The sequence below is a fragment of the Thamnophis sirtalis genome, unplaced genomic scaffold (genome assembly GCF_051295495.1).
Source record: "Thamnophis sirtalis isolate CommonGarterSnake01/CBP01778 unplaced genomic scaffold, rThaSir2_p1.2 scaffold_3, whole genome shotgun sequence".
Classification (NCBI taxonomy): domain Eukaryota; kingdom Metazoa; phylum Chordata; class Lepidosauria; order Squamata; family Natricidae; genus Thamnophis; species Thamnophis sirtalis.
Window position 1 is genome coordinate 114,899,873 of NW_028261383.1, and position 27,438 is coordinate 114,927,310.

Here is a 27,438-nt window from a genome sequence, read left to right on the forward strand (position 1 = left end):
CAATACTTGAAAAGTATTGAAGGCAAAGCTGACCAAAAGCTAACTTGGAACTGGTTAAGATCAGGAGCACTGAAAAAAGAAACAGAAGGCTTTATTTTGGCAGCTCAAGAACAAGCCTTAACCACAAACTGCATGAAGACAAAAATTCAACATGTTACCACCAACAGCAAATGTCACCTCTGTAATGAGAAAGACGAGATAGTCGACCACTTGATCAATGAGTACAGCAAAATTTCACAAACTGACTACCTACAATGCCATGAACGCCTTGCTAAGATCATTCACTGGAAATTGTGCCAAAAGTTTGGATTTGAGTACAGCAAAAACCACTGGGAACATCAGGTTCAGAAGGTTTTAGAGAATGAGAAAGTCAAGATCTTGTGGGACTTCAGAATTCAGACTGACAGGCACTTGGCCCACAACACATCTGACAGAACAATAGTTGAAAAGAAAAAAGTATGGTTAATTGACATTGCAATATCTGGAGATGCACGAATGGAAGATAAACAGAAAGAAAAAATCACAAAGTACCGGGACTTGCAAATTGAGGTTGAGTGACTGTGGAAAAAGAAATCGTCTGTTGTCCTGATTGTAATTGGAGCCTTTGGAGCAACACCTAAAGGGCTACCTCACTATTTGGAAATTTTAAATTTATCAGACTTGAACATTCTGACTCTACAAAAAACTGCCCTACTTGGAACAGCTTATATCCTCCGACATTACCTTAACAGTTCCTAGGTCCTTGTTAGGACTCGAGTAGTAGAGCTACCAACCAGCCCCAAAGACTGTGAATCTCACCAAAGATTAACCACATAATAATAAAGGCAACTTGAGAGTAGTGAAGATACTGTAGATATAATAGTATTGTCAGCGTTCTAAATATCATCCAAAATTAATAGCAATAGCAATAGCAGTTAGACTTATATACCGCTTCATAGGGCTTTCAGCCCTCTCTAAGTGGTTTACAGAGTCAGCATATTGCCCCCAATAACAATCCGGGTCCTCATTTTACCCACCTCGGAAGGATGGAAGGCTGAGTCAACCCTGAGTCGGTGAGATTTGAACAGCCGAACTGCAGAACTGCAGTCAGATGAAGTAACCTGCAGTGCTGCATTTAACCACTGTGCCACCTCGGCTCTTTTTAAATCTGAGTCCAAGGCAGAACTTTCCTCAAACTTCCAATTTATTAAGAGAGACATGTTGGCACATCTGTGGAAAATCTGTGGAATCTGAAAGCTTCCTGGGTTTTCCACCCAGTTGAAAGTTCATGATCTTGCCCCCCCCCCACAAGTCCATCACATGGTCCAATCTTCCACTGCCATGCTGGCAGTTCCACCCATCCAGTTCCGGTCAGTCTCAGAGGTGCAGAGACAAAAGATGACCTTGGGCTTCTAGAAAGGATTTTTTTTTAATTTTGACAACAACACTGCTTACTATTCTACTCCTTACTATTCCCCCTCCCAAATTTCTGCTAATGAAAAAGCATAGTAAACTAATAGAGTGTGGCAGGCCAAAGATCCTAAAAGGAACCAGCTGCAGGCCTGATAAGTATACTGTATGAGAAAGACTATAAGGAATAAGTGGAAGAGATGTTATTTAGGAAACAAGCGGACAAGAGGAAGGGAAGAGGAGGGAGGCTTAGTAGTCAGAAGAAGAAACTTAGGACCCACCCTAATGGATCAAGCAGTTAAAAGTGGTGGTGGGAAGTTTGTACTTTTTGACATGCAGGATTCTTGCAAGTTAATGTTGCCTTACAGTAAATTAGCTCACCTAATTGTGTTTCCTGCCTGGTTTTCCTGGGAGGGTTGACTATGTCATAGCATGCTGTTAAATTTGAGATACAGGTACGTTTCCAGTGACTCTAATTATGGTTTATTTCAGTATATTATCGCAGTACCTCTAATCATGACTCCAGGCAGCAGTGGTGACAGAATAGAAGAATAAGGCAATTTGTTTTAAACCAAATGCAACCTATTTGGATTGCAGGAACTGTAACCCATTATAAACTTCTGCACTGCTATGACTTCTACTGGAATAACCAAAATCTCTTTATACTCACTCACTACTACACAGACAGAAGAAAATGAAGTAATAAACCAGCCAAGCAGATGTTAGTACTTTGCACACCTCCAGGATTTTGCAGAAGACAAGGAATCAACAGAACATTTGTCCATTTGGCCCCTTATCTTAAAGAATCTGCCAGATCCACCAAAGGTGAAAAACCTAAAAGAGAAGCAGAAACAAATTCCTTTCAAGGGATAAATGAACTGCTTCTGAGTTCTGAGCTTCTCTATTCTGAGTTTTGTTCTGCAGTCTTTTCTGTTCTGTTCAGATTACATTGTAGCTGGACCAGAAAGAAACTTACTTAGGTATCTTATTCAGTCACCATTGTGAGAGGGAGAGAGGGGCAAAGTGAGATCCTAAGCATCTGGACAATCAAATGATGCAACACTTTGACATGGTTCAAATGACATTTTTGCCATTAAGTGGCTATGTAGCATCAAATTAACTGCTAACTCTGTTTTTAGTTCTCATCTTTATCAAGTGGATACATTTAGTTCAAGTTTAGTCTACTTTATCTTACCTTACAGATTAGATACAAATATTTATGAATATGAATAATTTTAAAAATATATTGTTATTGATATGATGACCCTTATATATATATTCAATCCAATAGTGTGGAAGTACCTATTGCAAAACCTGTAAGGTAGAAAATGATCAGGAAAATAGGTCTTATTGATCTAATTTAGGCTGAAAATGGTCACAATTAAAATATACATGTAAGAACAATCTACACTAACATCACAAGTGATCCTATTTTTCTTCTTGTTCTTCTTGTTCTTGTTCTTGTTCTTCTTGTTCTTGTTGTTGTTCTTCTTCCTCCTCTTCCTCCTCCTCCTCTTCCTCTTGTTATTGTTATTACAATGATTAGTTTTTTCTTGGCTTCCATCAACATTGTTTCAAAGGAAACTAAACAATGCAGTGCCGGTTGTTTTGTTGGATGTTAGCATATTTCAAAATATCCCAGCCTGTTGAATGAAGGCAAATATATGTGCCCAGGGATGATGTTTCCAGATCCAATCAGAGTTGGTCACCAGGACCAAAGGTTTATTCTTCCAGGTTTTTAGACTTGTGCTAGAGCCCATCCTCAGGAAACTCCTCTCTCTCCAGAATGAATCGAGAATGGATGAGAAGAGGATGAGCAGCAGCAAGATGAATGGACTCAGTTACAGTTACACTCACTCAACAGTTATAGTAGACTCAGTTACAGTGGCAATGGGTGTATAATTGGAAGACCAGGTTGGGGATATATTGTCATGGAGAAAATTGTTCTATGTAGTTGTTAGGAGTGGAAAATGATTTGATGGTACATAATCAAACTGACAGTCAATCAATCACAGTCTAATTAAACCAGCCAGCCACTAACACAGTCAAACATCCTTACCAGTTTTTCTGACAGCAATGGAATTATTCTTACTGAGTCAACATCATCTTTTTGGAAATTCATTGTTCCTATCTACTTTCTTCAAGAAGTGCTTGGGGAAAATGGGAGAGATTCTTCACAGATACAAGAGTGGCATGGGGATCTGATTATATTTTCTAGAAAATAGGAGGCTAGTCAACATTGGTATTTGAACTGATTCAGCCCTGTACTTAAAAAAAAAACCTTTTGGTAAGACTTCTTTGAGGTGTTTGAATTTTTTAAGAGAAGTATTGTTTCTTATAGGAAGAGCTCAGAGCCACAAGGAAGACTCTAATCTTGTGGTGCATTCTACTCTGGTCTGATCCAGTAGTCAAAAGTCTAGCTTTGAAGAGAAAATGATGAGTCAGTGTAGCCTATAAAGTATATTCTCTTCTGAATGGAGTTGAATGTCTTTGTCTGTTGTTGTTCATTGATCAATTATAGTCATTGCTGCATAGCAGTGGCTTGGCTTTGGAGACTCATGCACCAGTCATCAATTGTCTGGATTATTATAATCAGCTTTTCTTAGGGTTGTCCTTGATATTATATGGACAATATAATTAATGCTACAGAAAAGTGACAGGATACTGAAAGCTTTTAGAATCAGAGAACTCCACTGCTGAAAAAGTGGCAGTGGGCGGTTCCGTTTCTTCTCTGTCCTGAATTCAAGGGCTGACATTCATCAACCAAGTCTTGAGTGACTTGGGGCTCTGCATCTGAAAAGACATTGCCTTTTGGATCTGTCTGTCTTAGTTGTGAGGACAACACTATTATGGGAAATACATTTTCATTTGGGTTTAAATACATTCTTAGGTGGGTTTAAGCCTCATCTGTTTTTGAGCATTAATTTTATTGATTTTATTTATTTAGTTTGTTGCTCATGTACAAGATAACAGGAATAAGAATAAACATGAATAAGAACACAGGAAATGAGTACAAATAAATGGGGACAGTAGGACAGGGACGTTAGGTACACTGGTGTCCTTATTCACGCCCCTATTAATGATAATTAACAGCCATTATGTTTTTTTAGTTTACCTTACATTACCTGATATGTTTGTAGTTCAAAATTAATACACTAATAATAAGTATAATAATTCCTGATCTTTTTAGAAGAAGGATCATATACAACTGGAAAAAACAATTTCAGTTTCCCTTGCTTTATGCATATTCTGCATTGAGCTGTGGTGGTGCAGTAATTAGAATTCAGTATTGTAGGTTAAGTCTGCCAATTGCCAGCATTTCAATCCTGACTGGGTCAAGGTTGAGTTCTGTAAAATCAGGACCCAGATTGTTGAGGGCAATATGATGACTGTAAACTGCTGAGAGAGGGCTGTAAAGCACAATGAAGCAGTATGTAAGTCTAACTGCTTTAGCTATTGCTATTCTCAACTTTGCTATTGATAAATTTTGTCCAAGAATTCACTTTAAGTCGGAAAAAACTTCTAGTATGCAATTTGTGCTAGCATAATTTGTATCAAAAGTCTGGAAACGTGCCAAGACTTTTCTAATGAAAACTGTTTGAATATTTTCCTACCAAAACCCTTTCTGTCTTTACTCACACATTTACCTCATCTGTGCATTTTGTCTTCCGGTTTGCGTACTACAACCCCATAGCTACTACTGTAACTATGAAGCCAAAACAATCATCAATCTTGCATCAACCCCCTTTCCCCAAAAAGAAAAAAAAAGGACCTAACAGGGCTAGATATATTAAATGGCACTGAAGCTGGTGAAATATCCTCAGTCTTATAAGATGAACTTTTAAACTGGGTAAATCTACTGTGCACAATATATTGCAGAATGCAAGTAACATTAAAAGTGCCATAATAGATTCAACTGCTTTGTAACCATGTGTATTAAAAATTCAGCTATAGAAAATATGGAGAAAATGTTTAGACTGTATGGAGAATATGAGAGAAGGAACAAAATATGTCCGGATAATGTGGTGTTTAAAAATAAGGCACTTAAAATTTATGAGCACAATTGTCAATGTATTTGAATTACAAAATAAACACTGTACCTTGCAAACAGCCTCATACTCTGCATTGGCTCAGTGTTTTGCTTTATGCTATTTCATTTTCTGCAAGGTTTTTGGTAATACAACCCTAGCATAAAGCAAGGGAACCTGCATTTAGTTGTATGGGGAATATATTTTTCCTTTCCTGAAAGCACTTCGGATGTCTTAGAAGTAATACTTAACACAACTGCACTACAGTATATAGAATTGTAGATAAACAGAAAGCATTGGATTGATGACAGTTACCATGAACACTGATATTAGCTTTGCCTTCTCTCTCTCTCTCTCTCTCTCCCTCCCTCCCTCTCCCCCCTCTCTCTCATACTCCACATTTTACAGCAAGCGATTCTATAAGAATTCAGTATTTTATACCAGTAAAACTTTCGTGTTAATGCTTGCAGAGAGTGTTACCAGCTAGTGAGCCCCTGCAATGCAGACTTTTATTAATTCTGTAAATAACAGCAACACGGAACAATCGATAGAGCTTCCTTGTCCATAATCTTCAGAAAATTAGCACGTTGGCAACCCTAGCTGTAATCTCCCAGAAAGCAGAATTTCACCCCCACAACATAAACGCACTAAAGGGGGAAAAAAGGAATGGCTTCAAGTTCTTTAATTTCCTCCAAAATAAAAATCAATCCTGGCAACACCTCACCACATACCCACCACTTAGTTTCTCTAGGCTCTTGTCTCCGTGTTAGCTTGTGTGAAAGCCGATTGATACAGAGATTCTTAATGAGTGAGAAGAAGGACATCATAGGGAGACTTGGAACAAGGATTCCGTTTAGCAAAATGAAGACATTCATTCAACATTACTGATAGTCCCTTGAGGACAAATATTCCATATGAAGTCACAACAATATGAGCCCTCCCACCACTACCATCCATAATAATGAATAAGGATATAGCCAAAGTTCAGCCATGGCTCTGCTCAGTTCTCCTCATGCCACTCCCTTCCTTTGGGGCTCTCTATCAAGGTCCTTAACTTCAGAATACAACTGAGGAAGCAAGATTTAGTTTGCTTCACTGTATTTGCAAGCCAGGCAGGAGAAGCCTTACTTGCTAAAGGTCCACTGGTCAAGTACATGTTAAAAACAAACCTATCAAAGAAAGAATAAAAAAACCCAAAACAAACTTACTTATCTTTCTCCTGTAGTTTGAACAAAAGAACTACTGTATTGTTTTTCAGTGCTTCAGAAAAGGACGAATCCAGAAGAAAAGGAAAAGGCAATTCTATGTGTCCTCTTTGTTTGGATGCATGATGATCTCCATACAATAATATGAAGCAGATTAACATTCTTGTTTTGGCATTGGAGTAAATCACAACACCAGAGAATAGGCAGTGAAAGTGTGCTTTGTGTGTGTGTTTGTGCAAATAACTACTGCTGGTTTGCTTTTTTTTTTTTAAAAAAAAGAACATACTGAACCTTAGCTACATTGAAGCAAATCAATTGACTCCACTTTTACCCCTAGCATTAATTAGATGCCTTTGAGCTAGATATTTCAGAACAGCTATTGAAATATAAAATAATGATGCACATAACTATTCAACTCCAACTTAAAGCATAAACTATTTAACAAATCTGATGAAAGAAAAATTATTTCTGTTGAGCAATGAAAAGAAGAAAGATGTGGAATATATCTAGGGAGATAATTCCTGATGGACCAGGAAGGAGACCTGTCTTTAAATGTATGGGTATACCCATTGCCACTATAACTCAGTCCATCCACCTTGCTACTGCTTTCTTTCCTTTCAATAATTGAGGAGAACTATTCTTGCTGAGTATACCTGCTCTATCTGGTAGGGTTAATAAACACAAGCCCCTGTGCATTATAATGAAATAACTGCTACACTACAGAACATGGGTGCACAACTTTTAATGCCTGAGGGCCCATGTATCAGAGTTTGTTGCATAAACTCAAATCCAGGAAGCACACACAGATAACTGATCCAGCTGGATTCATTAACTTCTTTATATACATAAGAATAGATGAATAAATGTACAATACCAACAGGTGGTTTTTCCAAATAAACACAAGGCTGGAGAGTTAGAGGCAAACACAAGCAGCTAGTTTCATTTCAGCAGACAAACCCAGACAGCTGCTAGTTTACTTTTCAGAGCAGCAGACTGCTTAAGTTTCTGTTTCCAATTCTCTGCACAGACTCAGATTTGTTTAAGCTGCCATTTGCTGGCTTAGTTGCTATGCGTATTCATCGGCTGACCTTGTTCCCATGTCTCTCCCAGTCATGAATATTTTAACACCTTGTTACATTCATGTATATCTGTTTTGCCATGTTCACTCTGTTCTGTGACTTCCTGACCTGTATATAGGTTTCTCCTAAGGACAATCAGATGTTCTGGGACTCACATTTTTCCAACCACATTCCACAGCTTGATGAGATTGACACCATTGAAGACCTTTCTATAATCAGTGAAACACATACTGACACTGGCATCCTTTAGCTTTCTCACTTATACAGAGTAGATCAGAAATGAATAAAAATGAAAGATAAAGTCCTAGATTATACTGTTAGAAAAAATATTTTAAAAATATAGTTAAACCCTCAGAGAATGACACTGAGATGAGAAGCACGCTGAGAAGATAGCTTCTGAGGCTGAAAACAAATACTGTGGGGAGCACCTGGCATTAATTGAGATGATTATATCTTGTTGGGGATGAATATGTTGAATATGTTGTAACTATATTTACCTTAAAAGAAAAACATGAGAAATAGCAGATCAGGCTTCTTCTATTGGTAAAGTGTATCTTTCAGCAAAACTTCCTGATGTTCACAACGTGATTTAGTGCTGCTTCTAGAGATCAATATCTGGCAAATTTGGAGATGCTTGAAGTTTGGGCTCTTGATTTATCTGTTGGATAAATTATCCCCATCTACCAAATTGTTTCCTTCATGGCACTAAACAGAAGAGGAACCACCTGGTGTCCTCCCTTTCATCTAAATTCTGCTGCTGTTATGTACATTAAAAAGTTAAAGGTGGAATAGCCAAAGGCTGTTTGGGGTTGCCCAGGCTAATTACACCAAGTATCTCTGGAAAAAATGTGCCTTTTATATAGTTATATAGATAACACTAATGTTTGCATATTGATCATATCTTTTCCTCTCCATTCTATTACCTAACTTTTGGCCCATTTTGTTAATTGTTCTACCGAAGATATTTGCTGATGTTTAATAAAATCAAGCTATATTTTTACTAGCTGAACTAAGTGGTATGTGTGCTTGCTCTGCTCTGTATTTGTATTTAGTAATTTGTCAAACATGTACAAGATAGCAAATATAAATATAAACATGGATATAAATGAAAGAAATGAATACAAATAGATGGGGACAGTAGAACAGGAACGTTAGGGACGCTGGTGCGCTTATGCATGCCCCCTTTATAGACCTCTTAGGAATGGGGTGAAGTCCACAATAGACAGTTTAAGGTTGAAGCTGTGAGGGTTAGAGGATGTAACAATGAAGTCAGGTAGAGCATTCTAGGTGTTGACCACTCTGTTTCTGAAGTCATATTTTCTGCAATCGAGTTTGGAGTGGTTTACCTTGAGGTTATATCGATTGTTTGCCCATGTATTATTGAGGTTGAAGTTGAAGAAGTCATTGACAGATAAGATGTTGTAGCAGACAATTTTGTGTACTGTGCTTACATTATACCACAAGCGGTGCAGTTCCAGATTGTCCAAGCCCAAAATTTCAAGTCTGGTGGCATAGGGGGATCTATTGTGAGTAGAGGAGTGGAGTTCTCTTCTCATGAAGTACCTCTAGACCCTCTCAATTGTATTAATGTCAGATATACAGTATGGACTCCAGGCAGATGAGCTGTATTTGAGAATTGGTCTGGCAAAGATTTTGTATGCCTTAGTTAGCAATACAATGTTACCAGAGAAGAAGCTTTGCAAAATTAAGTTAACAACTCTTAATGCCTTTTTGGATGTAGAGATTGGATAGAGATCTGGATGTAGAGTTTGATTGGGAGTGTATTGGATTCAACTGCTGTAAACTAAAATTATAGTAATTTTCCAACATTAACTGTGGACTCCCTAGGAAGCCATAGTGGATGAAACACTCAGTATGGACCTTAGTAATCTGAAGATTATGCATGAGCCAAAGCTCTCTCTCTTAATGCACCATATGGTCACATTTTACTCATATTTAGTATGACTCTTGTTTTAGATCCAATGTTTTAAAGGTGTGTGTTTAAACAATAGTTTGTGGCTCCTTATTTATGTTGCTCTGATCTTTCAATAATCACATAAGCTATTTTGTTAAGTCTCCCTGCCTGTGTGGATACTATAGTCTTGGCCAGTGGTGGGTTCCAGCTCCCGTTGCGACCGGTATGCTGCAACGGGGACGGGCGTCCACCATATGCACACGTGCAGTGCGCGCATGCGTACCCACCATCCACGATGCTCCAGCTGCTCGGTGGAGCATTGCACAGCTGCCGTATGCATGTGCAAATGCCCCGGTCAGCTCAAATAGAGGTAAGGAGAGCGAGCGGGCCCTCTGGAGCATCGTACTGGAACTGTACCTGGCACCCCAAGCAGGCACCGGTACACCCGTACTGGGGCGTACTGGTCGTATCCTACTACTGGTCTTAGCCATCTAGATTCACTTGCTGGTTTGAGGAAATTTTAGAAATCCCCTGAGAAACTCTTCTTTGCTTACTTCACACCATTAGTCTTTGAAAAAAAGACTATCAGGTGTGACAAGGGAATATGCACCAGGATGAAGCAGTAAGGAGAATCTATTTCCTCACTGTGATATCCTCCAAAGCTTGCAGGTAAAAAAACCCTATCATTCATGGCTAATTCTCTCTTCAATGTATTGATTCGTATGATAGCTTAACATATTGAGGAGACTTGAGACTCGGGACAATTGCATTAATATATGACTGACACTGAAAAGATTCAGGTGTGAATCCCTGTTCAGCCTTGAAATGCAAATTGAGCCAATCTCACTAGAAAAAGTACAGAGAAGAGCAACAAAGATGATTAGGGGACTGAAAGTTAAAAGAATGGTTGCAGGAACTGGATATGTCTAGTTTAATGAAAAGAAGAACTGGGAGGTGACAGGATAGCTGTGTTCCAATATCTGAGGAGTTGCCACAAAGTAGAGGGTGGGGGGTCATCTTATATTACAAAGAGCCTGAAGGCAAGGCAAGAAGCAATGGATGGGAAGTAATCAAGGAGAGATCCAATCTATAACTAAGGAAAATTGTCCTGACAGAACAAATAATCAATGGATAGCTTGCATGCAGAAGGTGTGAGTGATCCAACACTGGAAACTTTTAAGAAGAGACTGGACAACCATTTGTCTGAAATGGTATAAGGTCTCCTGCATGAGCAGGGGGTTGACTAGAAGACCTCCAAGGTCCCTTCCAAGTCTGTTGTTGTTATCTCAATCTAATATATTGTACAATATTGTTTCAATGAAATAATTATAACTACCATTTGAATTCAGGGAGAATTCTGTTGAAATTATGCGGGAAGCTCTATAAATTCTGCATTCTTCCATGAGGAATGATGGGGCAGTCAAGACTCCTGTTGTGGGACTGTATGGCAGGTTCTACATTGACATCAGTCTTTCCTCCAATTAAATGTTAAGGTGCTTTGTCTTGGGACGGTGGACTGAAAATGATAGATGGTAGATGTCCTCTTTGGAGCAAAAAGGAAATAGCATTTGAGACTGTTCTACTACTCAGTGAGTTTCTTTAATAGAGAGACTCAGAATCATGCTGCAACTGAACAGTAGTCCACAGATATAAGATATTTCAGATATCTGATTCAATAAACCAAGAAGAGAACCAAATTGGCTGGAGCTGTTCATACAGAAGACAAATTGATGCAATAAAGAACTGCTATTTCCTGCAGTCTTCCAATTTCAAACAGAATCAGTTGAACAAATCTCTATATAGCCTGTTTTTAAAGGAACAAGCAGAAGCAAGCACAGCAATTGAAATTTTTTAATTCTTTCTAGAAACAGGGAGTCAAAGAGAGATGGGTCCTGTATCTATATCATCCTATAAATTTTCACTCTGTTTGAAGCTTGCCTAATTATGTACTGAATATATTCATCTAATAATATAACAAGAAGTAACAAATTATTCTACTGATATTATTTGATGAGTTGCCAAATGGCTTGTTTGATTAATGGTGTGGGCTAACTCATCTCATTCACTTGTTGATAACTCATTTTTCTTGACACTGACATAGTAGTTTGGCTTCTGAAATTGCAATCTAATATTGTCAAGTAGCATCTGCTGATAGCAACAGGCCTCATAATTAAGGATGCACCACTATCTCTGTAGTATACTCTTATTGACATGCATTCTTATAGTTCAGGTGGATTAATGGAAAGACCTCCTCAAACTGACCTTGACTTCTGGTAACTATATGAACACAACTTGTTTATGCAGTTGTCAGAATGGTACCAGCATGGAAATGATTTGCCCTTGTTTTCTTCTAAGGTGTTTATGATTTCCCAGTCTAGCCTGCAGCTCAAGATGTTACTAGATATTTGTTAGATCCAAGTGTTAATCGGGGTCAATTCTGCTTAACGTTCATGTCCAACAAGGATATCAAATGTTTTCCATTTGAATTCAGCTCAAGTACCATAACAAAGTCTCTGCTCCACAAACAGGCCATCTGTCTATAAGCTATCTTTTCAAGAACCTCACTAAATGGCGCTTAGGCTATTCCATTAGGTTTATTCAGTTCCCTATTTGATTCTGGGCAGAGGTAGGCATCACATAATGTAACAACCGGTTCTCCAAGAACAAAAATTGTGAGCGCAAAAATACAATTATATAGGGCGGGATAGCACCAGGGTGGGCCCAATCACTGGTTGGAATTACCAGTTTCATTGAATGGGTCCGAACCAGCAGCAGCCCACCTCTGATTCTGGGCCCTGCTAACACTAGGTTACTTGAAGGACCAGCTTCCTCTTATAAAATTGCTTCTGCATTTTGGCTTTAGAGGAGGGACAGAAGTATATTTTAGAATCTGAGTTGTAATTTTATGTGACATAGAGTCTTTTTGTAGTTGTATATTAATTATGGAAGTTATTACTTTGGCTTGATATCCTTCTTGCATTTATGTGCCAGCTTAAGATTCTTTTGTTCTATTGTTTTTAGCTGTGTATTCCTAAATAATTACATTATACCTTTTCTTGGGTATTATTCTTTTAAGTTATTTTGTTTTTATAATTACTTTTATTTATTATTCTATAGACTATAGAAAAGAGCCAAAACACAGGATACATAAAACTTGTTAAATAATTTTAAGCATGAAGTCTTGACTGGTCTTAATTGTTTTATTCAAGAGAAGAAGAGGGAAGAGCTGATGCAACAGAAATCTCTCTCACATTAGCATACTATTAAATAAATAAATAAAATAATAAATTCCTTGCTGTCCAGCTATGTTAAGCAGAAACATGCAGGAGAAGAGATGACCCACAGCTTTCAAAAGTCCTCTGCAGGCATCAATGAAAATGAAGTTCTGATTATAGTAGAGAAAGAAGGCAGATGTGTTTTGGAATGGTGGTGGGACCAAAATGACAATGCAGCATGTTCAGTAGCAGAACTGTTAATTATCCAGACATCTAGTAAGAGTCACTCTGTGAAACATCAAAAGTAAGATTTAGTTGACAAACATGTTTGTAAGTGACAGCATTCTCTAATGAGAAAATCAATAGGAAATGCTGAGGATTTCTGGAAACAGCTAATGAGCCCTCAACATAAATTCATAATACAGAAAGTCATTTGTTCCCATGTCCTATCCTTTCAAAATCTGGCAGATCTGACCAAGGTCAGAATGTAATATAATGTAATGGGAATAGAATAGAATAGGAATGGGAATGGAATACTTTATTTAGCCAGGTTAGATGCAAAAGGGTTTTGTCTCTGGTACAGCTGAGGGAAAATGAACCAAAGGCCCAAGAAGTGTTTTATTTGGATGAAGTTGCTCTGCTTGGGAGAAGGCAAAGATCTGGGATGGCGAACTATGGCATGCGTGCCACAGGTGGCACATGGAACTATTTGTCAGGGCACGTGAGGCGTTGCCCTGTCAGCTGGCCAGCGTGCATGCCTGGGCTGGCCAGCTGAGTTCAGTATTTTTAAAAGCCATTTTTCGCTCTCCCAAGGCTGCAGAGGCTTTATAAGAGCTTGGGGAGGACAAAAAGAGCCTCCCCCCCCTGGAAAACACCCCGGAGGCTTCAGGAGCTTCCTTGAAGCCTCCGGAGCAGAAAAAAATGGCCCTATGGGCAAACTGGAAGTTCAGGAATGGACTTCCAGTTTGCTCATAGGCTTGGTTTAAGCCCTCCGGAGGCTTCAGGGACTTTCAGGAGGCTCCGGAGAACTAAAAAAGACCATATGAGCAAACCAGAAGTCATTTCCTATGGAGTCTGGGGAGGGCGAATAAAGCATGCAAAAATTGGGGGGAGCACCTCTCATGCGTGCATTCACACTGGGGGGGGGTCACCCATTTCATTATGTGTGTGGCACGCCCGCATACGACTCCCCTGCACTCCCCCCTTATGGCACATGAGCCAAAAAAGGTTCACCATCGCTGTCCTAGATTGTAATCTGTAATCCAATCCTAGCATTAAATTCAGGCTTAGTTATTCAATGGGTCTTGACTCCAGACCCCCCAATAGTGCTTTTATAGAAATAACTGTGGTTGATTCCTCTATCATCAGCGTATCATATATTCCTTGCTATTTAATTATACAATATGAGCTGAACTCCATTTGGCCTGGCATCCATTACAATTTACGAAATTGTCTTTTTTCTCATCCCTGATAAAAGTGGTGACAAGTTACATAATTCAGCCAGTGTATAATGTGTTTTCCTGTACAGTTTGATGACAGGTATCTGTGGTCTTACAGTGCTTCATTTAAGTCATGTCCTCCTCACCTCCCACTTGGGAAATGCTCACTTCACAAGATAAAGAGAAAAAGAGAGAGAGAGGAAGGAAGGAAGTCACAGCCCTGCAAAACATGTAATAAGCCCAAAGTTCCTTGGGGACCCTGAATCAACAACATTGTGCTTTCAACTTGCTGTGCTTCCAACATGGTAGCATTCAATCATGTCAATTATGGTGTAGCAGTAAGGGCAGTAGACTTAGTTAAGGAGCAACAGCAACGACAATATGTCAGAGAGAGAGAGAGAGAGAGAGAGAGAGAGAGAGAGGGAGGGAGGGAGGAAGAGAGAGAGAGAGAGAGAGAGAGAGAGAGAGAGAGCTTATTCAAAGGTATATTTTGTACTGCTACAGATTTCATTTGTGAAAAATGTCTCAAGCTCTTAACACCCACATTTTGGGATCTCCGGATAGTCTTAATGACTTAGTTATTTGTCAAATTTATATAGCCACCGATCTCACAAAAATTAAGTATGGGAGGTGTGCAGTAAAACAACCAGTTTTAAAAATATATCTAATACAATTTAAAACATTTTAAGCAGAAGTATAAATAAGACTGTAGAAGAATGGACCAGCATCCTACACGCAGAGTAACAATCTTGGAGCTCCCTATTTTCCTGGGATCCTCAGGCCTATTGGAAGAATCATGTTTTGAAGAATTTCCTAAATGTCAATAGGATCAGGGCTAATTTCACTTTGGGGAGGGGGAATGATGTTCCAGAGGGCAAGTGCCACAGCAGAAAGCTGCTTCCCGGGACCTCTCAGATTGAACTCTTTAGCAACAGGACCTGCAACATCCGAAGGCACGGGATAAAATATCACCAATATGCGGACGATACTCAGTTGTATCTGTCCGCCCCGTGCCAACTCAATGAAGTGGTGGACGTGATGAACCGGGGACTGGAAGCCGTTAAAGACTGGATGAGAGCAAACAAGCTGATACTCAACCCAGACAAGACCGAGTGGCTGTTGTGTTTCCCTCCCAAAAATTTGACCAACATACCATCACTCAGGCTGGGGGGACAAAATTTAAACCCCTCAGAAAGGGCCCGCAACTTGGGAGTCCTCCTGGATTCACAGCTAACTTTTGACCACCATCTCTCAGCTGTGACCAGGGGGGCATTTGCCCAGGTTCGCCTGGTGCGCCAGTTGCGGCCCTACCTGAATCGGGAGGCCCTCACAACAGTCACTCGAGCCCTTGTGATCTCTAGGCTGGAATACTGTAATGTGCTCTACATGGGGCTGCCCTTGAAGAGCATCCGAAGACTTCAGCTAGTCCAGAATGCGGCCGCGCGAGTGATCGTGGGCGCACCACGGTTCGCCCACATAACACCGATCCTCCGTGAGCTGCACTGGCTACCTGTTGATCTCCGGGTGCACTTCAAGGTCCTACTCACCACCTATAAAGCGCTCCATGGTAGTGGATCTGGCTATTTGAGAGACCGCCTTCGGCCAATTACCTCCCTGCGTCCCATCAGATCGCATAGAGTTGGCCTCCTCCGTATTCCATCCGCCAGTCAGTGCCGACTGGCGACTACTCGGAGGAGAGCCTTCTCTGTTGCGGCTCCGACACTATGGAACAATCTCCCCGTGGAGATTCGTACCCTCACCACCGTCCAGGCCTTCCGTACAGCCCTCAAGAACTGGCTAACCCGTCAGGCCTGGGGATAATCTTATTTTCGCCCCTCCCGAATGCTGAGTGAATGTTGAGTTTTATTGTCTAATTTACTTTGTGCACATTTCTTTTTTCGTATTGTCCTACACTCCCCTTCCTTTTGATTGTAAGCCGCCCTGAGTCCCCTCAGGGAAAAGGGCGGCCTATAAATAAATAAATCTAAATCTAAATCTAAACATGTTCCTCCTGCCAGATCTGATAGAGTAGTAGATATAACAAGGAAGAGGCAGTCCCTCAAATAACTTGGTCCCATGTCATGTAGGGATTTATAGGTTAAAACCAGCACCTTGAATTGGATCTGGAAACAGACTGGCAGCCAATGCAGCTCACACAGCAGATGTGTAATGTGTGTCACTCTAGGGACACACACACAAAACTGCCTGAGCCTGCATTTTGCACCAGTTGAACTTTTTAAAATGTTTTAATAAAAGTAGTCCTCGCTTAACAATCACAATTGGGACTGGCAAATCCATTGGTAAGCAATGTGGTCATTAAATGAAACACATGGCCTTATCTTCAAATCTTACTTCCATGGTAGCCATTAAAAGAATCACCCATGGTGATTAATGTTACTGTGACCTGTGATTTCAGTGCTGGCTTCCCCATTGATTTTGCTTGTTGGAAGTTATCCATGCCATGAGCCTCGGTGGGGCAGTGGTTAGAGTGCTGTACAGCAGGTCAATTCTGCTGACTATCAGCTGCCTGCAATTTGGCAGTTCAAATCCCACCAGGCATAAGGTTGACTCTGCCTTCCATCCTTCCAAGGGGGGTAAAATGAGGACCCACATTGTTGGGGGCAATATGCTGACTCTGTAAAACCACTTAGAGAGGGTTGTAAAGCACTATAAAGTGGTATATAAGTCTAAGTGCTAGTGCTATTACTATATGGACATGGCAAGCATAGGACTGTGGAGATGCTGCAATTTTTGTATAAACCTGCCAGTTGCAAAATGTCCCATTGTCAACCATGTGACTGTGGGGATGCTTTGACAATTGTAAGTGTGAGGTCTAGTCATAAGGTTCCATTTTTTAGCATCATAATTTTGAACTATCATTAAATAGGGCCTTCATTAAATGAGGAGTACTTGTAGTCCATTTAGGGAGTGACCAGGGAATGAGTAACTGTGAGAAGAACTCACAGGAGCTATTCGGTTGGAGTTGCTTAGTGCTTATGATGGCCACTATGGTAGAATATAGAACTTCAATAAGGGAGGCTCACTGTCAACTACAGAAACTTTACACCAGTCATTTATCTACCAATGACTTTGTAACAGTCACGTCTCTACTAATCAAGTTTACCCCTGTCCCCCCAGATTTGTTGTCATGGGGAATCAAATCAAATATCTGTAATTGAGTCTTTAACCAGCCTTTACAATAAAAAGAGTACAGTAAAAAGAGAAATAATGCAACATAACTATTTGTTATTGGAGAAGGGAAAAATAATAGACTGCACTTGGAACCAGTTTTAGTTGCCACAAAATAAAAATATGTTGAGATACTAGAAAGAGTGCAGAGAAGAGCAACAAAGGAGGCTAAAATATATGAAGAACAGTTTCAGGAATTAGGTATGTTTGGTCTAGAGAAAAGAAGGACTAGGGGTGACATGATAGCAGCATTACAATACTTAAGGGGCTGTCACAAAGAAGAAGAGACCAACCTCTTCTCCAAAGTATCTGAAGGTAGGACAAGAAACAATGGATGGAAGTAATCAAGGAGAGAATCAACCTAGAACCAAGGAGAAATTTCCTGACAGTAAGATCAACTAATCAGCAGAATGACTTGCTTCTAGAAGTTGTGAGTGCTCCCATACTGGAGGTTTTTAAGAAGAGATTGAATAACATTTGTCTGAAAAGTTATAAGTCTCCCGCTTCAGCAGGGTATTGGACTAGAACACCTCCAAGGTCTGTTCCAACTCTGTTATTCTATTAATAGCCTCGTCTCAACGTAGTGGATAATTTCAATTTCAATTGATTGTTTACTGTCAGTTGTTGTCAGCCTCTGTTTTGCTTGTTTGCTTACGGCTGTTTTGCTATGCTTGCTTACTATCGGCTGACATAGAAACGGGTGGGGGGGCATGACATTGGGGAGGGAAATTATAATGTACTGGAGGAGTCTTGTTCTCACCATCTTCTGCGCATGCTGGTGGCTGATGTTTGGACTTGGTCAAGGCCAACCGCTTCGTATACCAACCTGATGAGGCTGTTTGAAGATGCACCCGACATGGAACCTTAGGGAGTTGCAGATTGGACACTGCTTTGGGGAATTGGGGGCAGGGTGCTGGATAAACATTTGATATGTATATGTTCCCGCCTTTCTGGCTCAGAACTTGCTTTCCTTTTTGCTGCTTTCACTTTATATCTAGTAAAGTACTTTATCTCTATTCAAATGGAGTTGAGGTTTTTCTTTCTTGGATATTGAAGGAGGCATGCCTGACATTAAGCAAGATCTCACTTTTCACCCATCCCGGAGTTAAAAGCTTCAGTGGGGGAGCACCCAAATGTCAAACCCCCGCAACCAGCAGGAGAAGATGATGGCAAGGGTCACAACCAGCTAAAAACCAGAGGATGACTGGCAGGCAGATGAAAGAGAAGATCTCATGATGACTGATGGTTTACACCTTCTTCAGGAGGGTTGGGAACGACGGTGAAAGTGCCCATTGCCTTTTGGCAGTTGGATGGGTCAATAGTCTAGTAGTTAAGGCATCAGGCTAGAAACTGGAAGGCTATGAGTTCAAGTCTGGCCTTAGCCATGAAAGCAAGCTAAGGGATCTTGCGCCAGTCACTCTCGGTCAGAGGTGGGTTCCTACCAGTTTGCACTATCATGCTCATATTTATAAAACTCAGTGCCTCTGTGAAAGGTAAGGATGACTACTGCGTTTGTGGTGCAATCAGAACATTGCGTGTGTTGAAGTTGTTTTAACGCACACCAAAGATGCCTTTTAAAAAACAAGTTTACATCATATTCTTATGCCAGTGCTGTGTGTGAGGTAATTTAAGGTGGTTCTGACAAGTGTCGTCAGCATCTTCATATCCGGTCACTTGGGCGGCAAGCCACTCCCATTCGGTCACATGGGTGGCAAGCCACTCCCACAAAGGAGGCCACACCCACAGAGTAGGTTCGAACAATTTTTGAAACCCACCACTGCTCTCAGTCCAACTGACTTCACAGGGTTGTTATTGTGGGGAAGACAAGGGAAAGAAAGAACATGTTGACCACAAAGAGTTGTTTATAAATATAATAAAGGCGGATATAAATTTAATAAATCAATAAATATATTCTGGAAAGTGGACAAAACAGTCAGAATTCTTGCCCAAACAAGGGCACTGGTGTAGTTTCTTTTGTGTTTTTATATACAGCAAAACCTCTTCTTGCTCAATACAACACAGGCTTTCCTGAGAGATCACTTCTGCTTTGGAGCCCATCTTAGACTGGTCCTGTTGCTACCTAATGCTGCATTGTTGTCTGTACATTTTCAATAACAAGAAAAAACCAAGCCTTTTCAAAGGCAGAGATGGGGTGGAGAGCAGAAGGGCAAACTATCTAATTTTGGATTTTGCTGGAGTTCATCCCATCTTGTTGCCACCAAGAATGAAATACTTAAACCTGTTCCCTGGTGAACTTATGTTATAGGCCTAATATAAGAACTTTGGCTTCAACCTGCGTGCCCCATGTGAGTTCGCCAAACAATATCGGATTTACTTTTTTAAAGAAGCCTTGATTGCAACCAGTTACACTTTATCAGCAATACTTGCACAATGAGAACAAAGTAAATTGAAATCAAGGGAACCTATATTAGCATCATATGTTGTAGAGTAGTAGGGGCAGAATTTACAATGGCATACATGCTCTAAGGAATTACGCAAACATACAAAATAAATAAATTTCCTTCAGATTTTTCTGATTGAAAAGGTGAACATCAGAGTTAAAAAACTAGATTGAACCTGCCTTTAGACGCACCGTTAGCTCTTATAGGGGGAGAAAAACTGTTAGTTGTAAAGGTTTTTAAAAACCATATGTGTTCATTCATTTAAAAGAGACTGAATGTAAACAAACCATCATAAACAGATTTCTTTGTCAGAAAAGAATCACATCATGCCAACTCTGTCTTCTCTTTGTTATCCTTTTAATACTCTCTTCAGGGAAGCTTTTTATATGTGAGAGTGTGCTGAGGCGAACTATAACTATTTTACCACTAAATCCAGCAAGGCAATTCAGTTTATGAGAAAACAAGTTCTGTGATGTGATCACGAAATTTCCACTTGTGCTCTATCAACATATAGTGTGTCCCATTAGGATACTGAGTGTTTAGGAGATGATTCATATTGGAAGTCAGTATTTTCCTTAATTGTGTTCTTACGTTTGAGATGAACAAGGTCATGTAAGTGCAATTTTTTTTTTAAAAATGGCTGAATTACTTTTATTACTTGTGCATTTCTTTGCCTCTACCCTAGGGCTGTGAATTCACTGCTGCCGATCATACTCAAAACATTTTATGGTATATGCAGTGTGGCTTCTATGATCGCCCTATCATATAAAGTGGAATATTAGCCATGTTCCAGGAATATGTGTATAAGAAAAAGGGCACTTATTTTGTTCATTTGTTTATTTATTTTTTAGATTTTTATCCTGCCTTCGTTTTGGGTCATCTCAGGTGATATACATGCATAATGTTGCTATGTCCTATTTTCCCTGCAACAACAACACTGTGAGGTGGGTTGGGGTGAGACCGAATGACTGATCCAAAATCATCCAGGTGGCTTCCATGCCTAAGGAGGACAAGAACTCAGAGGTTCAATCACTATAACTAATGTAGAAAGTTAGCATCCACCCCTCTCCTAGAAGAATGATATATTCTAGGACAGGGATTGCGAACCTTTTCAGCACCGAGTGCCCAAACTGGAACGCATGTGCATGCCAGCCAACTTGTCTTCAGGTTTCCAGCACGCACATGCCTGTTTTTTGGCTGTTTTGGGGGCCATTTTTTGGGTTGGTTTCAAGCTGTTTTTTTTTTTGGGCCAAAAACAGTCTTAAAAGGGCCCCAAAACGGCCTGGTTTTTGGAAATTTTGAGGGCCTTTTTCAGGCATTTTACTGGTGCTCCAGGGCCCGTGAAGACCAATGGTGATGGTGCATGTGCCCACAAGGAGGTCTATGCATGCCCCTCTGGCACATGTACCCTAGGTTTGCCATCATGGTTCTAGGGAATATTAAGAAGGCAGAATATTATATTTCCCTAAATGAGAAATGGAGAAACATGTTTTTTTGAGGCAGGAAGGAGACTCCTTCTTAATAGCTTCCATCCTCCTCAATACCCCACCACAGATGTCAGCACTTAAGACATAAAGAGATGACTAGGTCTATTCATAAGCAAATACCCTCACCCAAGATCCAACAAATGTAGGATTAGCCCTCAGCCATGATAGGAATTGCCCAAAGCCCCTTCATTACATCACCCAGCAATATTCAAACAAGCCTGGGACACAGACAGCCTACAAAGTTAGCTAAGATCACCACCACCCTGGTAGTCTGACAGCCAATAAGATACTTGCCCTTGCCACAGGAACAGGAAGCTCAGGTTCAAAGCCCAAGAGAGGGTATAAATAACACTCACTCCCCATTCCCTGTGATCAGCTATTCAGGACTTGAAACCCATGTGGTCCTGGTCACCATTAAACCATCCTTCAAAGAAGCCTCCATGTTTCCAGTGTCCTTCTCCCCACTTGGAATTGAACCCAGATGGACATTTCTTCCAACACTAGAAAGCTTTGAAGAAATCTGTTCCCTTGGCAGACATTTGGATTCATTATGTTGCTATCTAGAAGTCAGTGTGGTGGCCTGTGCATTTAGTGAAAATCCAAGTCTAAATCGCCAGTCACTGATAAAACTCAGGGAATTTAGGGCCTTCAGTCTCTGGGAGCCAGAGCCAAACCCTAACCCTAACTAATAGGAAAAAACAGACAAGGGCATATTCCCAAAGTGCTTTATGAGAGAAATGTGTGATGCAAGTGGTTTGAGGGAACTTGTCTTACAGTACCTACATTTGGCTGGAGTCCAATTGAGAATTGGAATCCGCACATCTTAAAGTTGCTGCGGTTGAGAAACATTAATATAGAGTAGTATCAGTCTGAATCCAGCCGATGCCTATTGTTAATCTCTTTACCCATTCAGCCTAGTAGCAATTCTGGTCATTTTTGTGCCATGAACTTCAATCTTATCCTTAATAGACTTCATTACATTACCACAACTGGCAATTTCCCTGCCGACATTTCTATTGACTTTGGTGGTTGAAAGCTAGCTGTGAAGAGTACAAATGGCACTCATATGACTGTGGGACACTATGACAGTTGTAAATTCCCGCTAGTTGCAAAGTGGCTTAATCTTGCTCATGTGACTGTAGGACATTCTGCAACAGTTGTAAAAGCAAGACAGGGTATAGTTACTTTTTCAGTGCCACTGTAACTTAGACTGGTCACTAAACAGTATACTCATTAAGCAAGGACTCTCTCCATGTGTTTGTTTGTGTCCTGCCTTTATTAAATTTACAAATAACTCAAGGAGATGAATATATTCAACACACCTTCCTCCTACTATTTTCCCCATAAAAACAACCCTCTTAAGTGGGTTGGGCTGAGAGAATTACCAGTTCAAAGGCATCCAGCTGGCTTTCATGGCTAAGTTGAGACTAGAACTCACGGTCACCTGCTAGTGCCTTAGCCACTAGACCACTGGCTTTCTGTACTTATTCTACAGAAAATTTCAGGTTAAGTTGGAATGATGAGGGATGTTATCACAAGTATTTTAAAAGCAGATGATTGAAGGATGCTTTAGGAAAGAGATGGGTAACTAAAATGAAAGGACATAGACTACATTGGGTAGGGCTTAATTCAGAGAGGTCAAGCTTGTCTTAAAGGCTTGGAAAACAGAGGTGGTATTCAGCCAGTTCTGACAGGTTCTGGAGAACCGGTAGTGGAAATTTTGAGTAGTTCAGAGAACTGGCCCCGCCCCCGCTACCTCCCAACCTCCCAGCTGAACTTCTTTTCTTGCCCTGAACAGGATAACGGAGCTGGAAAGCAGGTTAGTGGGTGGGGAGGAAATGGGGGATTTTACAGTGTCCTTCCCCTGCCACTCCCACAAAGCCACATCACACCCACACCACGCCCACAAAGCCATGCCCACAGAACCGGTAGTAGTTGAATCCCACCACTGTTGGAAAAGCCAGAGTATAGTTTTTTGTGAAAAGTAAATGTCTGCAATACTTAAAACTATTTAAAGGATTATACTAAAATTAACATTTCCCTCCTTAAATTAGAGTGCCATTGATTTCGACAACTGTAGTTAGATGGGGCTCTGAGGATTATGAAAAAGAAGTCTAGGGCCCATGGGACAGCCAATGGAGAGTTAATAATAGCAATAGCAGTTAGACTTATATACTGCTTCATAGGGCTTTCAGCCCTCTCTAAGCGGTTTACAGAGTCAGCATATTGCCCCCAACAACAATCCGGGTCCTCATTTTACCCACCTCTGAAGGATGGAAGGCTGAGTCAACCTTGAGCCTGGTGGGATTTGAACAGCCGAACTGCTGAACTGCAGTCAGCTGAAGTAGCCTGCAGTGCTGCATTTAACCACTGCACCACCTCGGCACCTCATTTGTTTCATGTTGTAAGGGTGGTTGCACTCTGATGACAGTTCCAACCTCCTGTGGCTGGCATCATGTTGAAGCGTTTCTGTTTGCTAGACATTTTGAAATTAATTAGGTATTTTATGATTGCATTTTAATGTTTAATTTTTTTCTAAGGCTTGTGGCCATTGTATAACTGATTTGAAATATGAGTTCAGACTGAATTAATTATGTAATTATGCCAGCATATTATTGCATAGTTGCCTTTAGTGGTATTATTCTACAACACCTTTAAGGATGGATTTTACAGTGGGACCAATTTGTCCCTGTTAGGAATCAATTGATTATAGAATTTATGCTTTCAGAAGACGCAGTACATTCAGGAATATGTAATGCTGCTTTCCTATCCCCTCTCCCTCTTTCTGTAGAAAAAGTATAGGGTCAGCATGTTAGAATAACAATTAGAGCCCTAACACCTCTCATATATCAAAGTAAAGTTGCCTTTCAGGACTGTGTCAGAAATATTTTCACACAACGAAGGACACCCATGTCTCTGTGGTTATCTTGTTTCTTTGGAAGTTGTCAACCAATTCTTTCTCTCTACTAGACAGGTAAAGGCTTCCCCTGTCCAGCCGTATCTGACTCTAGAGAGCAATCTCATCTCTGTTTCTTAGCCAAGCATTGTCCAAAGATGCTTCCGTGATCACGCAGCCAACATGACTATATGCTGAGGCACACCGAATCCTGAGTAATGTTGTATTTGCACCTGTTTCTGATCAAAATCCTATGGAAGATCTACATAGCATGATGACTGTTCCTCTTGGTTCATTGGGTGCAAAGATCAGTGACTCACAATAACCTGGCAGTTTTGAAAAAAAATCATTTTGATCCTCTCCAGTTGTTGGCATTTATTGGGTGAGTTTTCTACTTCACTATATATTTGTACAGTCACAAACCTCTCTTAATTTGGATTGGCCTTCTTTCGCCCCACTGTACTGCCAGTCACTCTGCTAGATTTACCTGGGAAATACAAAATTCCCTGCTGGGAAATAACAACACTCCCCGAAGTATCTTTTCTGTAGTTTTAACTTTTATCATCTTGCTCCCTACGGTGAATTACTAGCAAGCTGTCTTTTTGAATAGGATGTATTTTGAGTCACGGATTTTACCACAAAAAGCCTGCATTTCTCTTCTGCTCCTGCTGCAAGCTATGAAAAGAAATCTGTACAAGTAGGAACACCTGCTGCACAATAGATTGTATCTGATCCTGTTCGGGCTGCTTGACATGGACACTGAAATATTAGGAGAGCATCTGCAGGGGGATCTAAACATATAATTTCAGACCTCTCAATAGCCCTTCAGTTCTTCTTCCCATGGGTGGGTCTGCTGACCATTTTCGAAACTTGTTTTTTTGTTTAATTCCCTAATGTGGAAATTATTCTCCTAGTCAAAGCCTTCTAAAAATTCAAAGAAATGAGTGGTATAATGAAATTTGGAGTATGGCAACAAATGATAAATTACCAACAGAAATTAAACTTTTAAAAAGGGATGATTAAAATACATAATTAGAATGAAATATGGGGGGATTTTATAAAATAAGTGTTGGTGGAAGGCAAAGGGAATAAACCTACTCAAGAATATATGCTGTTTTGGAGGGTATTAGGGCACAATTGGAATATATTGTATATTTAAGAAATATAAGGGGGAAAAAGGTCTCCATACACACAAATTTCACAAATTTCAAGCCTTCTGTAACTCCACACCATCTTTTTGTCACCATCTGAAAGAACAAAATAATTTCTTGAAACAGCAGCTGCCCTTGTCTGATCAGCCTGATCATCTTCTCAGGGACAAACTACCTCTTGAAGACCATACTTATATTGTACTGTATCTCGGTACTGCAGTACTCAGTACTGTTCCCAAGGACAATCTTAGGTAAGACAATCATTTGCCTCCGCTATCCAACAATAAAATGACCACTGTGAAAATACACCAAATTCACCTACCCTTCAGAAATCTATTTCCACAAAGGAGAAGTGTTCCTGTGTAGTATATGCCCTGCAACTTGAGGAAATGTTTAATTAACTTTCTCAAAGTAATCCTCCCAGGCAAATATATACTCTTGGTTGATTTTTTTTTAACTTGCTGACCCAACCCATTGGAAGGATAAAGCTTTTACTGAAAATTGCTGTCAGAATGTTGATTGGGACTAATGAAACAGACTGGAAGGATGAGACAACACTGAGATGAGCTGGTTTCCTTTGGCTGTTCTTGTGGATGCAAGTTATTATTGCAAGTTGTTGATGCAAAAAAAAGTATAATGAAAGGGTTATGTAAAAAAACAATCGTTAAATTGTTTTTTCAGCCGAGCGCTTGCTTAATATCTTTTCAGCTCTGCAGTTTCCAAAACAATTATCAAATAAAAATAGAACCCTGCCTGGAGATAAGAGTCCAAAATCCAACACAAGGCCATGTATATTGGGAGAGCAAGAAAGAGATAGGTGAGAGGAGGATACAAGATAGATCACTAAGTCATATATCCTGAGACTTGTGGTGAAATGGCCTTTACAAATCAGATGCTCCCCATATTGGTTGGGCTCATGGGATTTACAGTTCAACGTACCTGAAGGTATTAGTTGGGGGTGGTGGTGGTGGAAGGTATAAGTAGAAGATGAGAAAAAAACCTGAAGTGATTATAGCAAAGGTGCCATGGAAAAAGAGATGTGGTCTACAGTTGTGGTGATCTTGAAGTGAAAAGCCAACCTCATAAATAATTGCAAAGCAAATGTCTAATTAAGTTTTGCCATTAATTTGTGTTGAAATAATTAAGTGGAGAGGAGGCCTGGGAATAAGAATAAAGAATCAGCTTCTCTCTGTGTATCATTAGAGTGGCTGACTCTTGCCATTTCTAGAGGACAAGCAGTAAAACAGCAAAGACTATGAAATACATTACCATGTAAGCCCTTGCTTTTAAAGTGCCACAGGACTCATTACTACTCATCCTCTCTCTCTCTCTCTTTCTCTCTCTCTCCCTCCCTCCATCCGTCTCTCTCTGTGTGTCTCTCTCCACCATCTTTGAACATTGCTTTAAAACATAGCACTGCCCTGAAGAGAAACATAAGAGCCAGGAATGAAAGAATGATTCTCCTCTCCAACATATCTCATGGGAGAGATTTTCAAGAAGCAATGTAGAAGATGCTGCTTTCATAAACTAGCAAGTGTTAGATGATTATTACTGCTAGTGCCCAGAGCCTTCTTTCAAAATCGCTACTATTTCACAGTTTACTCAGTAAATGGCATACCAGAAACCACTGATTTCTCTTTGCTTTCTCCTTTATTTAAGTTTGACGTTCAAAAATGTTAATATGCTATTTTATACTATACTAGATGGCTTCTGAGTGGCAAACGTGCCTCTTATTTATTCTTTAAGGAACAGATTTGCTACATTAGATTATGCCATATCTCCAAATGTCCTATAAACTGAATTATATTTATTTTTCAATATTTTCTGCTATAATGCAGAGATTAGTCCTAGGCTACATTAACAGAGGGATAGAATCAAGGTCATCTAAAGTGTTGATCATGTTAAGTGTTAATAGCAATAGTTCTTAGACTTATATACCCCTTCTCAGTGCTTTACAGCCCTCTATAAGAATCAGCATATTGCCCCCAACTAACTGGGTCCTCATTTTACCAATCTCAGAAGGATGGATAATTGAGGCAACCT

At 40.1% G+C, this 27,438-nt stretch overlaps 1 protein-coding gene across 2 annotated transcripts in view; it reads right to left on the reverse strand.

Annotated features, from left to right (window-relative positions):
• The window catches only part of SHISA6 (shisa family member 6), a 334,899-nt gene that overhangs the window by 109,065 nt on the left and 198,396 nt on the right, over positions 1 to 27,438 (reverse strand). The window lies entirely within an intron of this gene.